Raw genomic sequence first — 15,506 nt, forward strand, 5'->3', positions numbered from 1 at the left:
CCTACTGCTTAGAAAGCAAGTGTATGCTTGTATGTGAGCAATCAGGGGACCAACGGCTTTAAGTCCTCTCCGAGGGACTTGGTGAAGAGGGCCTCACCAAAAGGTCTACCACTGAGCCATCGTGTCTCTCTATTGCACTTTCCATTGTGTGATTTTAGGTTTACAAGACACACAATTACTTAGAACACTTCTCATTCTTAACTTCCAGAACTCAACTTTATCTTTAAAATGAATATCATTTATCATTTAACCCTGTTGCCTAATTTACATTACATTCTCAGCCAGGTTGCTTAGCTGAAATGTAGAGATGTGAAAAGACCTGTTCGGAAAGCAAACTTTGTAATTGTTCAAAATCATAATTTCATCACACAGGGTACAACAACATCATTAGGATATAGAGCTGGTAAATGCATATACCATCTTGATAAGGCTTAATGTTAGCTAAACTTTCATTAAGATGTATAAAAAGATAAATCTTAATTAAACTAACATCACAAACTATTACACCTTTTGCATTCCGGATGTGTCTTTTCATCCTACTACATTTCGCCAAACTCCCTAACAGAAGGTCTGTCCCTCATAAAGGGGGATACATTGGCGCAGTTGTTTTAGGTTGTTTTTTTACATGATTATTTGTTAGATTTTTTATCTAATTTGAACCCGAAAGGCATCATATTAGATAATATTTAGAGCCAAATTAAAGCTATCTAGTTTATACAATCTATAATAAACAGGCGTTAAAACATGAAATTGTGAGGATTCCCTTCAGTAAAAATTAAATAGAAATTATTATTAATCCATAGCCTGCTGGAAAGCTAGCCCCTGTATTAAGCCTATGGCAATTAAGGAATTTGGAAGTCAACAGGATGAAGATGAAAAGAACCTCTATATGATTCCCCTTATAACAGCCATCAGGGATATCATGATAACCCAATACATTTTTTCTGATCTTATTCAGAATAATAAGATGGTTAGTAGAATATTCTAAAGCTTCTTTAGTTATCTGATGCATATGGATAGTATTCAATTGTTAACACTACTGGTGTCATAGTTAATTTGAGTTTCAAGGTTTGTTTTCAATTATTTCAAAACTATAATGCACATATCAAAGTTTAGATTGAAGCCTTCAAATAGATTCATGCTGAGAAAAAGACTTTGAGATATGGGATAACTATCAATTCCATTTTTGTATTAACTTTTGCCCGTCAGCTAGGCGCACAGTATGTAGTATCACTCCACATCACTGGCATGATCAGGGCCATTTTTGTGTCATTGGATAGCAAATTATATGTGGTCTATTTTCATCACAGCAGCATAGAATTACTCATCTCGAGCAATCACTTGCAAGTCAGCATTTGATTACACCACTGCTGGCAGTAAATTTTCATTTTTATATGGTCTGTGGCTGTCAATCGATGGTAAGCAGTTGTAAACAAAGATAGTTATGGCATTGCATCTGAAAGGCATGACGTTGTGTCGTACTGACATTATGGTCAATGTTGTGGAGCTCAATATGCTCAATATGCATGCACAACTGTATTTCATTGTTGATTTATTTGTTTATGATCTTAATATTCATACATGCATGCACAGAGGTGCCGTAGTCAAGGGATTATGTAACATGGTCGCAGGTTCCAGCCACGGTGCGGCACCAGTGTCCTTTGAAAAAACATCAATCTACATTTGCCACTCTCCACCCAGGCATCACTGTATCTTGATAAGTCTTATCAAATCACAAATTAATTTATTTCCCCTTTACTGAATAATAATTTTCATTATAACCCATATCAATGTTAAATATTCATTTTCCTATCTCTAAAATAAAGACATATATTTCTCTCCTTCGGAAATCAAAATATATCTCTCAATAAGTTGGTCACATATCAACACATATATCTCTCAATAAATTAGTCACATATTAACACATATATCTCTCAATAAGTTGGTCACATATTAACACATATATCTCTCAATAAGTTAGTCACATATCAACACATATATCTCTCAATACGTTAGTCACATATCAACACATATATCTCTCAATAAGTTAGTCACATATCAACACATACCTCTCACTAAGTTGGTCACATTTCAACACATACATCTCTCACTAAGTTGGTCACATATAAACACATATGTCTCACAATAAGTTGGTCACATATCAAAACATTTATCTCTCAATAAGTTGGTCACATATTAGCACATTTATCTCTCAATAATTTGGTCACATATTAATACATATATCTCTCAATAAGTAAGTCACATGTTAGCACATATATCTCTCAATTAATTGGTCACATATGAACAGATACATCTCTCAATAAGTTGGTCACATATTAACACATATATCTCTCAATTCACTTATTTCTTACCCCTCCCCCCCCCCCCCCCCCCCCCTCCTCCTCCGATTTTGAGTAGCCGCCCACTTACTGGGATGGAAAGTAGGCATCAGCTTCATCTAAACAAATTTGATCCAAAAAGAAAACAGACTTTGACTTGTGAAACCTTCTCGGTCCTGACCCAACCCAAGCATGGAATCTCACTTTTTAAAATATCTCACAAGCCAATATATCCATACGAGAGTTGATGAGACCATCCCATTATCTAGTGTACATTTCTTTTGGAGCTGGTTAAAACAATTTCATTCTTTAGCTTGTAAAAAAAGTAAACACATGCCTGAAAGGCCTGTTAATAGGTGATTTGATAAAATGCCTTGATCTAACCTTAACAAGAACTTGTATTTGCTGTGATGAACTTAAAGGTCTATACAAAATATATGTTGTATATGCATCTTGAAAGCAATGTAAACAAATAGACCTACCCACAAAGGCAAAAAATAAGTTAATCATCATTAAAAAAGGACATTTATGGGTTAATGTTTGAAAAAATCTTATTCCAACGAAAACAATTATTGCTAATAGGCAGTTTAGTAAATGGGTACCAGTAAGAATGAATCTCTTGAATGCTGTGAACACAGATCCTAGCAGAGCAAGGGTAACATAATAATATATTTCCATTTTCAACCTGAAAAGATATGAAACCTTAGACCTATTTTTATGAAGATGGTGATATGGTAAAACAAAGTGTAATATAAAGCCAATAAAAGTATATCAGTTTAGAATAACGGTTTGCCTGGCAAACCAATGTTCTGTATACTGGTACATATCTACATATAATTGTTTAATTATTGATTTGGCAGTATTCTACCTAGGAATAGAGACATATAGACTTATATATCAAAACATAGCACCTAGCAGATAATGTACTACATTAGATAACTCTTACAGATTGACTAAGTTGTGATTGCTCTTCATCTCATCAGATGATCGCAAGGATTAGAATTTGCATATTGTCACTCCTGGAATTTTTTTTGTGGTATCTTTCCTAGATGGTCAAATAAATATAGTTGCACGTCATACCATATCCAAGCAACACTGCACGTACCCATTGTTTGCAATGTCCTCGCCCCACACATTCGAAATGGAAGGCTGGACGACTCGAGAAAAGAGCTTGCAAGGTATGATATAGCAATGCCATTAATTTTATATAAGAAAGTATAATCAAGCTATCTAATAACGGATATCAACTGGAAAAGGGTAAATATACATTCTTTGGAACGCAATTGAGTTATATTTTCCCTTGTAATCATTTTTTCCGTCAGCGCTCCCCTTGGAAAGATATAACCCCCTTCAGCAACAGTCCAAAGAATGTTATATTATACGCCCTTCCAGTTTGAACATATCATAAAAACAGACACATTTCAACAGATACACACACTCATTGATTATAAGCATAAGACAATGTAAGACATACACTAGGAACTGAAGAATGCCTCCTCCCATGTTTGCGTCTTCCCCGGAATGATTATTGTCCATTGCTCTCCAGTCACAACAACAAAATGGTGGCACACACCTTCAACATTCCACAGCAAGCAAGTGGCAAAAACTCAACCAAACAATACAAATGAAGAACAAAACATCTAAAACAAAGGAATTAATAAAGAAAAAAGAGGAGTAGAACAAGAAGGGGAGCTTGACAGAATTGTAAAGTATTTTCTCGCCATTTGGAAGTCAGTGAACAGAAGAAATTGTGTTTGGCATTGATTGGTTAATTGTATTTAGATTCTAGAAAGGGTCTTGTTTACCAGAGAGTCATTGGCCAAAGGCACTGTTGAATGATAATTGAACTACGGCCAGGAAGGTACCTCTCTTCTTCCATTTAATGCCTTGGTGACAAACTGCTGCCCTAAGATTCCAGTAGGCAGGGTGATGGGTGCAATTTCAAGCTCTGCATGCACGGCCATTCTAGAGAATGGGAACATTACATACTAGGGGTGTTTTCTTGAGGCTTGCTGCCAAATATTAGCCCCTGACACCGGTTGACCCAACTTGAAGCATGGATAATGTCAAGTCTGGATACCTGATGTAGGAGCACTCATCCAGTGAATGAATGAATACCTGTCAGTAGAATCTGTGATATAATATACATGTGATATATGATTTTATACATGTGATCTGTGAATGATATTTGATATAATACAACCATGGCGTGCTGGATTCAAAACTAAGTTCAAGTGTTATTTTTATATAGTAATAGTACAGCCAACACAACACCGCATTAAAGAGAAGGTTGAGTTCTGGGAAGAGGTACAAAATAAGTTGTGAGCGTTATCATTGTTCTTATGCAAGGGTGGAAGAACATCAGATAAAACATGTTCCCTGGAAGCATGGCTCTTCAAATGCCTTCATATTCTAAATATGTCATGTAACATCGTAAAAATCGGGACAGATTTTTACGCCACATGTTTGTGTAGTCCCATAACCATCCTTCTGTGTACAGTGCTTGTAACTTTACTGAAACTTGGCCAAATTTCTAATCATTGTGATGATGACAGAACCTTGCAACCCACACTGTTTTTTTTTCACAATGCAACCGCATGACCAGATCAACTCAACTTTATATGGTGGCAGTGGTGGGATTCCAAATTTGAAGGACAAACACAAATCCATATCCCTTCAGTGATTTACACCCAGTGCCACAGAGAAATTCCCTGTAACAACAATTTGAGTCAATGTAATTAAAAAAAACATGCTAACAAGTTCCTTAGTTAGGAAGTCTAAATGAATACCGAGGGAGTGTTTCAAAAAGACTAAAATCGACTTTAAGTTTGACTTAAATATGGCAGGCTGTTCGTGCCACTGTTTGCTCTCACCATTATGATCTTTAAATACTGTTTATTGCTTCAATAATGAATTATCAAAAATATTAATTCTGCAGATTTTTGACCATGATTTGTACATCCCTTGAGAGACCAATGCCAGTAAACTGTGAGAGCAGACAGTGGCATGAATGGCCTGCCATATAGTTCAGTCCAACTTAAAGTTGATCTTAGATTTGGTGAAACACCCCAGGTTATCTAACATTGTGTGATGAATCACCAGCCAATATCATTGGGAACCACGAAATGGAGACAGATTCATGAAAGTATCTCTTCATCTACATTAGATTGCACATATACTTCTTTTGCAACCAATTTTCCCAGAAAACAATCTACAAACAAGACTGCCAATATGTTACCAAGAAGAAAAATGATTGATTGCTTTAACGATCTATTTCTAGAATGACTGATTTGGAAAGTGAAAGGGAGTTTGTAAGGATTAGATTCCTCGATCCCCTCCTACTTGTGACAATATACTCACTCATTTTACATTTTTTCTTTTTTAGGATAGGAAAGGTAAAGGTAAACATATTTCGTAACATAAATCAATCATAATTTTACTGGTACAATCTAGAAAATCTTCACTCTAAATTTAGGAACTATAACATGATATTGGGAATAGATTTGGTACAGGACTTTCAAACTATGTCTCATTGTGTGGTCTGTAAAACTTAATCAGTGGAGAGTCCATTGTGTCACCAAGTATTTTTAACCACATAAGATACTTCTAGAGGGACTGTTGTTTTTATTGCAATGCCTTGTTATTAAGACAGATCCTGTTCCACAATATTCCTGCATTATTTATAGTTTCTTGGACAAGTTTTGAATTTGGAAAAAAAGGTAACATTATGTCTCGAAATATCAAATGTAGCAAACTTTGGTATTATTGCTCACACTTAAATGGCTCAAATTGTGGCTATCATACTTGTTATAATAACAACACATTGTCACCATATTTTCTTATCATTATTTCATTTTAACCAAGGAGTGATGTTTTAATTAACAAAAAATGTTTCAGTTACTTTATGTGTGGAATAAGGTGGTGATCGACTGTACATCACAGTGACATTTGTAGTGGTTCAGTCAATGTCCAGTTCCTATAGTGGCTACAAATTTTAACAAATCTTAACTTTCCCATTGTTAGGCTGCTTTCATTCACAGATGCACCAATCTGCTTCTCTAATTGTGTTGCTTTCTGGTAAAGCAATTTGCTGTTCTGGTGACATTTCTCTTTAATTCTCCTCATGGCTTTAACAATCTAGAAATCTATACTCCTGAATCTAGGGTAACATTCTGCTTTCATTAAAGGTAAAGACCAGTTATGGTTATGCGATTGCATTGTATAAGAAACGTTGTGGAATCGATCAGAAAAGGTTGATCATCTAGCATATAAGTATTGGTGTGTACTGCAAGGTTCTGGAATTATTAAAATGATAAGAAATTTGACCCAGTCTTGGTAAAGTTACAAGCAATGTACACAGAAAGATGTATATGGGACTATGCGATATCTATCCAGGTCGGATAGATATGATAATTTACCAAATATATCAATTAGTTGCCGGTTTCCCGGCAAAATTTGTATCATCACGTATTAGTCAAAACATATTCTTTCACATCATTGGTTAAAAGAGCTTCCATTTCATTTTTTGAGAGGGGGGCATTTCCAAAACTGGTCTTTACCTTTAAGTGCTTTACAAAATTCAATATCTCCACAAGTGACTTCAATAGATGAGGAAAAGGCAATTTGTACCCGACATCTTTTATCAATCAATCACTTGAGATAAAGATCCAAGATCTCAGGAGGAAATATTTTGCGCTGTATTCTCATGTATGCTGCAAATTCCCTCTGAAAGCAAGCTATACAATGACTTATTCAACGGTGGAATTGATATTCAACTATAAAGTATTTCATTAGTGTTCGAGAGGAGGATTAGAAACATAAAAGGTTGTGTCACCCCCTCCCACGCCTTTGTAAAAATACATATTTTTTTCGCCCAGGGTGGAAAAAGAGGTAGGTAAGAGTATTTTAGTGCCTGCTGTTTACACAATCTAGAAAAAAATGAACTCTATTTCCAAGACAACCTATTTGACAAATACGACCTTATATGTAAAAACATGATCACAGACTTTTTATGAAATTTCCTATAACATTATTTTGATATCTTATTGCACCACGGTGTATAGAGGGTGTGCAAACATAAGGAAAAATGCTGTATAGCAATTCTCAAGATCCCTAAGGGCATTAAAATATGATCTTTGCTTAATCAGAGGGCTTTTTTCTTACCTCATATTCAATTGATTAATCTCGATCACATTCACTTTAACAAAAATTGTGACAATAACTTGGGTTTGCATGGCATTTAGATCTACCATACATTATAATGTTTATGATGCTCCTAGTACACTTGTTATACCAAAATGCACTCTCTCAGCATTCAAGGAAGAAACGTCATATAAACAAACGTCCTATAAAAACTCATCAAATTTTGAGAGGAGCATAGACCAGAACACAACATAAATAAACATTGTATACAGAAATTGGTTATGATAAGGTCAGTTGCCATGACAGCTGGCAAATAAGCAGACTAGGAAAAATTAATTACTTATTGAATAGCTCGCGATAAGCCTTACCCACTTATATGATTTTCATATGATACAATGTTTAGACTAGAATGAGATGATGCTTCTTTATCAAGTTTTCATACACAATGGTGCTCATACATGAGCTTTGTTATAATTGTTTGTACAATGTTTCGACTAGAATGAGATGATGCTTCTTTATCAAGTTTTCATTCACAATGATGCTCATACATGAGCTTTGTTATAATTGTTTGTACAATGTTTGGACTAGGAACAAAATTACTACTAATGATAATATTGAATATTTTTATAGCACACATATCCACCTCGCAAGGTGTTCAAGGCGCTCCAATATTACTCCAGCTCTGCTAGGCTACTCTTTTCACAGCTTTCATGGAATTCCTTCCTACCAGTACCCATTTAACATCTGGGTGGAGAGTGGCAAATGTAGATAAATGTATTGCCAAAGGACTTTAGTGCCGTGGTGGGACTTGAACCGTGAACCATGTGATCAACAGCCTGATGACGTTTTGGCTAGACCACGACACCTCTATTACTCTCATCACTTCACGAATAGCTTTATATATATGGCGAACTCTCATCGTCTGACTGAGGGGATGAAATTAAGCTGGCCCAGTTTTCATTCCGGGTCATTTACCTCACTGATCCCTGATTGAAAATGAAATGTCGTCTCATATAATTAATTTTAAAGTGATTTGAAGAGTCCTTCTTGATGAAATATTAAGAAGAACCCAGTTCTATAAGCTTCAGTCTGAAAAAAGGTACAGACAATGTAATTTCTACATATTTTTTCCATCTCATTACTTTTATTGATTAAGTACTTTCTGTACAAGTTTAATTTATTATTATTATGAATACTGTGAAGTCATGAGACATAGAGAGAAGTGGGGAGGGGTTGTCATAATAAAGTTAGAAAAGAAGGAGAAAGAGATGGGGAGGGGGTAACTGGATGGGAAGAAGGGAAGAAGGGCAGAGAGGAAGGGGGATTATAGATATAGACTATAAGAGAGCAGAAAAAGGTGCAGAAAGCAAGTAGTCTGCCAACATGTCCATGGTGTATTCAGTAGCCATTATCATAATCAAATTTAATGCATAGGTCTTAATGCACATTGCGAATTGCATACATTAGTTGTTGCTAGGTAGGACAAACATTACTTGCCCTACCGGACCTCACATGATATATGCAATTTGCATTCTGACTATTGAAATACAACCAATCGTAAAAGATGAATGACGTTTATGCATATATGGTTACATTAGAAAAAATACCTATTTTTAGGGGGCATGTAACTGACTTTACTTGAATATGAATGTAAAAAACGTGATGCATGCGAAAGCAACATTAACTATTATTAAAAAAGAAATTCTCCCACAATTTTCTTCCATGCTTCACTAAATTGCTAGTGTGATAGCCTCCACATTATACCCCAACGCCCAACAACAACCAAAATCAAAACATAAAAATCCCTACCCATAAATTTAGAGTCCATAGTACATGATCTAGCTGGCATAGTGGAATATGTGATGTGCCCATGACTAGTATAAAGCGTAAATTGATTTTGTGCAGGTATAGGTAGCTCGAGGAAATGTAGTTGCACGAAAAGACGCGTCCGAAACGCAAAATGCATAATGTTTGAAAATCATAATTTCATCGCACAGAGGTAAACCTACATCATTAAGATGTGGAGCTGGTAAAACAAGAACTATCTTGATTAGGCTTAATGTCATTTACGCTTACGTTCAGATATGGTAAAAAAAAAAGAGGAAATTCTAATGAGCAAATATCGCTTACTATTATGCCTTTTGCGTTCCAGATGCGTCTTTTCGTGTTACTAATTTCGCCTTATATGGTGCCTTAACTATGTTCACACATTGTGAAAAACAGAACACCAAATATAAGGCAAAAAAGGTGCTTTTGAACAAAAGAAATCATCATAATCACTAATTACTTACAAGACACATACAATATCTTACCAACCCTCACATTATTATTTTGTTTCTGAGAACTTTTCTTTTTTTAAAATACAAAAATTGTCTGAAGAAAAGAAGATACTTGTCCAAACAAGAAAAAAATAGGGGCTACTTAGAAGCTAGTACTTGTACAATATTTTACTGCTCACATGAGCTCTTTGTTTTTTCTACAGAAAACAAAATCAGATATTATTGCTTCAAAGGGAAACAAAGCTATTTCAGTAACCATGAAGGAAATGTTGCCTTGATGAACCCTTGAATATTTTGAGCACTGTATACAACTGAATATGAATGCACTGGTAAAGATAGAAAATTATCTATAGCAAAGAAATAAGCTCAGTGAGAACACACCAGGGATAAATAAGAATACAAAGTTAAGATTTTGTGTGAATGCACCATACGAGCACGGAAAGGTGATCTGGTGTAGAGGACTAGCCTATTGTAACATGAGCAACATGACCAGAGGCAAATACCACAAGACAAGAAGACAAATCTTGAGCAAATATAAATTAGAATTGTTGATGAGAATGCAATGTCTTCGTGCCTGCATATTAAAGGAAAGGAAAAGGGCAAAAGTGGGAGGAAAACAACAATACACAAACAGAATCTCCATTTTGCTGTTTTAATGATTTCTTCTCTTCATTTAAAGGTGTAAGAAGAGAGCTCTACGTATATGCATTACTGTTGTAGTTATATGAAACCAAATATGGCAGTGTCTGCTCCCAAGGCAAATTCTAATTTTTAATTTAAAAAAAAGAAGATGTATAATGTTCTTTATGTCATATGCATTCTTATTTCTTCCAAGAAAAATCAAGGGATCTGGGTTATGGAAATACTACAGGCTCTGATGCAAACAAATAGTCCATTTTATTACTCTCTCATGTTTCACCGCTTCTTCTTCTTCTTCTTCTTCTTTTTCTTCTCTTTCTTCTCCTTCTTCTTCATGGCCCCTTCCCTCTCTACCCCTCTCTCCCTCTCTCTCTATCTCTCTGTCTGTCTGTCTATATATCTCTCTCTCTCTCTCTATGTCTCTCTCTTGCTCTCTCTCTCTCTCTCTCTCTCTTTCTCTTCCTGTCATCCTTCTTTCTTCCTCCTTTTCTCATTCTGGTTTTGTCCGACTGTTTTATACAAGCATACATTTTCATGTAGGCCCTCCCACTTGCAAATGATTTGTGTTGTGCATTATATTGTATAACCAATACATATTGATGTATTTCCTTGCATTTATGTATTTGATATACAGTTATGTTCAACGTTATTCATACCCTATGGAAAATAATAAACTTGTCTAAATTCTTCATTGGAAAAATATCACAAAAGTAATATCACTACCCTTGAAAACATTAAATTGATGAATTTTGACATGAAATTTAGAGCTTCCCCTGATTTAAGATCTTTTAGGATACTTGTGGATATTAAGTTATACTTATATTTTCAACCAAATGCACAGAGCACCCCAGAGGTGGCTTGCATAGTTGGGCTATTTTGCACCAGTAGGTGGCAGCATTGAAGTTGAATTAGAGTAACCTCAATATAACTATCAACAAACCACTCTTCTGATGATTTTACAGAATGCATCACACGAGTTCTAATGCAGGGAAATTCCCCAAAGTAAGCCAAATACCAAGGTTAATTGCCTAATTACTTACTTATTTACTTACTTAGGTTTACTTGTGGGTAGTGAAAATTGGGTTGTCATTTATTCCTAATCTTATAATGATAAGCATGCATCTATGCCTCTTACCTAAACTAAAGTTGTTATTCAGTTATGCGTCGGTCAACGGAGGTGCGCACCATATTTGTCTTTATTTAGTTGATTGCCACTGTTTTTCTTACCTTATCTATGTTACTTTTGTATTTTTGCTTTTTCTTCTAATTTAATTCTACGGGTTATAGTCTTCTCTTAATCAGAACACTGTGCGCTTAGAAACATCAGTATTAAGCGCCTAATAAATGTTATGTATTATTATTATTATTAACATTCACTGTTATTGACTGGAATTTCCTTAAACTTTTGAATTAATTAATGACTGGAATTTTCTTATTCTTGGGATTTGATTGATGACTGGAAATTTACTTACACTTGCTACATTTTCAACAACAATAAGTCTAACAACCCATACGGTGCTTTTATGCTGGGCATTAATTTTTTTCACAAAACTGTCGTAAGTACTATTTCACCAACATCCCAATAAATATATTGAATACACATGTTTCAAAGGTTTGTCAGCGAACTTGCACTTATGACGGTTTCATGAAATGCTGCCCGGGTAATTTGAAGGGAAAATCTAACCCTAATAGCAAACTACTCTAAAAGAAAGCAGAAAAATCAGAAAAGCAGAGTGGTGGAAGTCTGAACAAATTGGACAAAAAAATAGGAAAAGATAATTTTTGAAAGTTGTTATTACTAAATGCATGGGCATTTCAATTTGGCTGAATCGGTAATGTCACTATGACAAAGTGCCAGACAACTTTCCCATTTGTTTGAAAATGTCTGAAATTTTAATTGATCAGTTTCTATGACTCCGGAGTGTCTTTGATACTATGCTATCCAAAATGTATTTTGAGTAGTGCCCAAAGGCCAAGGGAAGAAGGTGATAAGGGACAAAAACAGACATTTATTGTATTTTTGTACATGACAAACAGGAGAGTTATCAGTGACTACGCCACAATCTAGTAACCAGTCATCTCATATTACAAACACTCATAACTTTTTGTTCATTGGTCCGATTAATTTTTTAAAAAATGTTAGCAATTCTGTTTCTGTTATTTTTCCAATTTCATACAAATGAAATAATTGTAAAAGTTTAGATCTCCTTTTAATGAATATCCTTGTCTGGCTCTTCTCTTTTATATTTCTTTTGTTTTTATTTTTTTCATGCAAGATAGAAGCATTTAGCATTAAAGTCAGTCAGTCATGACCTATCATATAGTCTTGAAATATTTAATGATTATCTAGAATTTTGTATTTAAAAAAAAAATCTTTGTCTTTTTGCTATGTTATACATAAAATATATGACATACCTCTTCTCCTTATATTTGTGGAAGATCTCCATTTCCCTTTTCCAAGCCTTGAATATTCTTTAATGATCCATCTGTTAAATTTGTGCAATTAGTTGAAATAATAAGAGTCTTGCAAGCTTCTTCCCCTCCCCTCGCCCCTTCTAGACCCCTTCTACACCCCTTTATCCTCCCCCTTCCTCTGCAGACCACCGTCTCCAGCCATGCTTATAATCGCCTGTCCAACTCATTCACATCACCCTCACTCCCAACTTGCCTACTTGTAAATTAAATGATAATTGGACACAAATCCTCGCCCACACATCGCTCCAACGGATACTAATACTGGCCCTAGCTGCGCACTGTAAGGGCATCCTCTGCCCTGCATGTCCTGCCTGCATACGGTACCTGGGAGTGCGTCGCTCATTTGCATAGATGAGGTTCTAGAGGTTGAGCCATATCTCAATGACGGGTTATAGGATCATGGCTTATAGCTGGAGGACCCATGCATGCAATGCAATGATAAATGCATTTATGCACAGAGATACAGATTAATAACAGACAAATTCACAGATAATCAACCATTCTTAATCATCATATCACAGTGCATGTCATCATGTACATTATTTGCAGTTCAAAATAACATGTAAAAAACAGGTATAATCTGTAGAAGACGTATTGCACAAAATCAGCACATTTATACTGTGATGTGATGTGATGATTATTTTACCTGACTGCTAAGAAAGCATAAATGCTTGTAAGTAAGCAACCAGACGGCCGACGGCTTTAGGTAGTGAGGATTAATGCCTTACCAAAGGGCACTAGCGCATCGTCTTCATCATATCTCTAAAATAAGTTAATCAATGGATTCAGTAAACACAGATCTATACGTTTTACTGAGCACATCTCAGAGTGCCAAGAAACACACAATGCATCAGCCCCTTTTCATACAAAACTAATAAAATAAAATAAGAAAATGTTCTGATAAAACTCATACAGTAACTGTATAAGAACACTGGAATACACACAAGATAAAACAATGAACATATATAAAGAAAAACATTTTTCTGCCCAATTTCTGCATGATGTGCTCTTAGATGGCCAATGGATTAACATGCATCAGGGGAAATCATGGTGAATAACATATGTTTCTTTGACTTCAAATTCTGCCAAGATATCACAGACAGGTCTGTTAATCCTCTGTGCCCTGCAGACTAATGTTTATTCCATTTACATGGCCCCCGTTTCCATGGCAACCAGATGGGGCCGATTCACTAAGTCCTTGTCAAGCAACGAAGCAAAACGTAATACAGAGATAACAGGCTAAAAACCCAACCAGCAAACATCAAGTTGATAAAAGCAACAAATTGAGAAAAAAGAAACAACATGGTCAGTAGAGGTGAAGTAGAGGTGTAGTAGAGGTGTGAGAAAAATCTGAAAAAAGGGCAAGGAACGGTGAGATATATCAATATCTGCATTTGTGAAGAATACTAGCCAAACTGGCAACTTTGTGATTTAGTTAACAACCTACTATCTTTTGCTTTTTAACATATTTCTTATCAGTAATGAACACAAAATAAAAAGTAACTTAGTGTATTTTTTTCAGATTTCACTGCCAATTTCTGTAGAGTTGTTGCAATTTCATTTATTTTCTACCTTTCTTCAAATCAACCTAATATCAGGGGGGGGGGGAACTCTTTTAAAAGAGTGCTTCCAAGAGACCTTGTGTTGGTGAGAAAGCACCCAAAGTACCTGTTACAGTTTATTTCTGGCAGGAACATGATAGATCAGTAACCTAGATATTAGCTCTTCTTTCAACTTGGTTAAAGCTGACAGCATCACAGAGATCTTCTGGGGAGATCTCTGGGGCCCTTTCCAGTGATATTAAAGGTACTACTGATTATTAAATCATGAGTTAAATATTTACACCAACAAAAAAGAAGAAGATACAAGAAGACTAGGGCACTGTCTTAAAACAAATCTTACAAGAGTATGTGTGCGCCAACAAACACATGTGCTGATATGATGCGAGTGCGCAGCAAAGGCAGTGACGCAACAATACATGCACATCTGAAAACATTGATGACGCTATGTTTGCTCACAAATTATAATGGCGGCCTTCACCGTGAAGGTGTGTATTGTAACTCTGTACTAAGATATGCAATTGATATCTATTGTTAATCATTTGTAATTAATCGCAACTCTTATCAATACTACAAGACCTTTCAGCATTCTAAGAAGTGTCTTTTGCAACTGAGTTTTTTATCCAAATCTTTGATGGATGTTTTGTCCCAGTAGAATCAGCTTAACAAGAGTATCTCCAAGCTATATTGATCACTCAATACCTCAAGTGTTCCTTCCTCCTAGAAGATATTATCAAGAAACAGCTCTCGTTTCAACCTTGATTAAAACTGTCATTGCCAGCTCTCAGAGCCCATTGTAATGGTGTTATGAGCATATAGGGAGTCCATGTGGGAGGGGGATAGAGATGAACAAGGAAAATAGAAAAAGCAAAATGAGAGAGAGAGAGAGTGAGAAAGACAGAGAGAGAGAGAGAAAGACAGAGAGAGAGAGAGAAAGACAGAGAGAGAGAGAGACAGAGAGAGAGAAAGACAGAGAGAGAGAGAGAGAGAGAAAGACAGAGAGAGAGAGAAAGACAGAGAGACAGAGAGAGAGAGAAAGACAGAGAGAGAGAGAGAGAAAGACAGAGAGAGAG

Source organism: Strongylocentrotus purpuratus, unplaced genomic scaffold, assembly GCF_000002235.5.
Source record: "Strongylocentrotus purpuratus isolate Spur 01 unplaced genomic scaffold, Spur_5.0 spur5_scaffold_12, whole genome shotgun sequence".
Taxonomy (NCBI): Eukaryota; Metazoa; Echinodermata; class Echinoidea; order Camarodonta; family Strongylocentrotidae; genus Strongylocentrotus; species Strongylocentrotus purpuratus.